Genomic DNA, 3,109 nt, shown 5'->3' with positions numbered 1-3,109 from the left:
TCTTACATACACATACAAAAACACACCCACATACTCATACCGACACAGTCACTCACTCACACACAAGCACACACACTCACTCTTACACACATGTTCACACACAAGCAGCACGGTAGCATTGTGGTTAGCACAATTGCTTCACAGCTCCAGGGTCCCAGGTTCGATTCCCGGCTGGGTCACTGTCTGTGTGGAGTCTGCACATCCTCCCTGTGTGTGCGTGGGTTTCCTCCGGGTGTTCCAGTTTCCTCCCACAGTCCAAAGATGTGCAGGTTAGGTGGATTGGCCATGATAAATTGCCCTTAGTGTCCAAAATTGCCCTTAGTGTTGGGTGGGGTTACTGGGTTATGGGGATAGGGTGGAGGTGTTAACCTTGGGTAGGGTGCTCTTTCCAAGAGCCGGTGCAGACTCGATGGGCTGAATGGCCTCCTTCTGCACTGTAAATTCTATGATAAAACGATGGACATGTGGTCAGTGAGATGGAAGGATCATTTTGTCTGACATGAACTACTCACTTGAGATGGGTCATCTGGGTTGAGGGGCAGTGAATCCTGCCCTCTCTGGCACAGACCAACGTCGCTGTCGAAGAACAAACACGAAGATCGGATATGGGGTGGGTGCGAGGTGTCAGCCCGTGATTTGTGCGGGGGAGGAGGGGTGTTGGGAGTTTGAGGGATGGCAGGTGGAACTGATGCCAGGGGAGGGGTGGTAACTTACCCTTGCAGCTCAGAGGAGGATGTTGGTCTTTTGACATTGGGCGATGGTCCGCCTGGTCATGCTCTGATAGCCACTGCCACTCACACACATACTCACTCACACACACACACTTACACTCACAAACATATGCACACACACTCACACACACACATGCATGCCTACTGATGCACTCACTCATACACACACTCACACTTACCGTTACTCACTCACACGCTCACACTCACTTATACTCGCTCATGCACTCACACGCACACTCATTCATTCTTACATACACATACAAAAACACACCCACATACTCATACCGACACAGTCACTCACTCACACACAAGCACACACACTCACTCTTACACACATGTTCACACACAAGCAGCATGGTAGCATTGTAGTTAGCACAATTGCTTCACAGCTCCAGGGTCCCAGGTTCGATTCCGGCTTGGGTCACTGTCTGTGCGGAGTCTGCACATCCTCCCTGTGTGTGCGTGGGTTTCCTCCGGGTGTTCCAGTTTCCTCCCACAGTCCAAAGATGTGCAGGTTAGGTGGATTGGCCATGATAAATTGCCCTTAGTGTCCAAAATTGCCCTTAGTGTTGGGTGGGGTTACTGGGTTATGGGGATAGGCTGGAGACGTTGACCTTGGTAGGGTGCTCTTTCCAAGAGCCGGTGCAGACTCGATGGGCCAAGTGGCCTCCTTCTGCACTGTAAATTCTATGATCTAAGCGCACACACGCACACTCACTCTTTCACACACACCCATATGCGCACACTCACTCTTACACACTCATCCACACACGCACACACACTCTTTCACATACACTCACACATACACACACTCACCCACACACTCACTCTTACACACACACACACACATGTTCATACACGTGACAGAAATTCACTCACGCACACTCACTCTTGGAGATAAACATATTCACACACACTCACACACTTACACACACACACTCGGACACAAATTCACTCGCGCACACTCACTCTCGCACATGCACACCCTCACTCGGAAATACACACACCTCATGCACTCTCACTCATGCTCACTTGCACACTCACACACACACTTGCTCACACACACCTTCACGCAAACTCATGAGCGCACTCACACACATAGGCAGTCGGTCTCATACTCACTTGCAGACTCACACTCACATACTTGCACACACACAGACTCTCACTCACACACACTTCCAGTCGCAGACAGAAAGCTAACAATTCTGAGCTCTGAGTGGTGTAAGGATATTAATGAAAGGCGCAATGAAAGTTCTGCCTTTCTTCTCTCCAGCTGTTTTTCCCACTCCACCTCTCTGCATGAGTTACATTTCATTGATGAGATTTGTTCTCTCCACCAAGCCACCCTCCGAGCTCTGAGGCACATTTTAATTCTGGCCCTCCTGCTGTGATACTTAAGATTCTTCCTCTCTGTTAAACTTAGCAGCAATGGGCCTCAACAAAATATTCACTTTGACATTTGACGTTTCAGCCGAATGCAATGTGGAAGCTTATCATTGATTATCCGAACTGAGAGAACACCATGCACACACAAACTCACACAAACCCACACACACATTCACAAACCCACACACACACAACACACGCACACTCGCACAAACTCACACACACACACATTCACAAACCCACACACACACAACACACACACAAACTCACACAAACCCACACACACATTCACAAACCCACACACACACAACGCACACACACAAACCCACACACACATTCACAAACCCACGCACACACAACACACACACTCGCCCAAACTCACACATGCACACAAACACACACAAAGTCACACACACTCACACACATCCCAGCACACACACCCAGTGTATACACACACAGACACACACACATATCCCTAGCACGCACACAAACATGTGCACAAACTCACACACACACATGCAAACTCAGACACACACACACATGCTCACACACACTTCAGTGCAGACACACCCATATACACACATCCCCAGCATACACACAAACATACACACAAACTCACACAGACAAACTCACACACACACAAACTCACACATATGCACACACTACACACCCCACACACACCCGCACTCACACACTGCCACACACACGTACATGCACACAGTTTCACACACTCTCACACAAACACAAACACACATGCACACCCAAAAGAAAGACACACAAACATAGTCTCACACACACAGTCTCACACATACACCCTGACACTCTCTCACATACACACACACGCAGCCTCACACACTCAAACTCACCCACACACTCTCACAAACACACTGCCACATCTCCCTCTCTCTCACACACACACACACACACACACATACATGCAAACACAGTCTCTCACATACCCACACACACAGAAACACAGAATCACGCACATG

The sequence above is a fragment of the Scyliorhinus canicula genome, chromosome 10, assembly GCF_902713615.1.
Source record: "Scyliorhinus canicula chromosome 10, sScyCan1.1, whole genome shotgun sequence".
Classification (NCBI taxonomy): domain Eukaryota; kingdom Metazoa; phylum Chordata; class Chondrichthyes; order Carcharhiniformes; family Scyliorhinidae; genus Scyliorhinus; species Scyliorhinus canicula.
The sequence above is the reverse complement of the archived record's forward strand: the minus strand, read 5'-3'. Positions refer to the sequence as shown.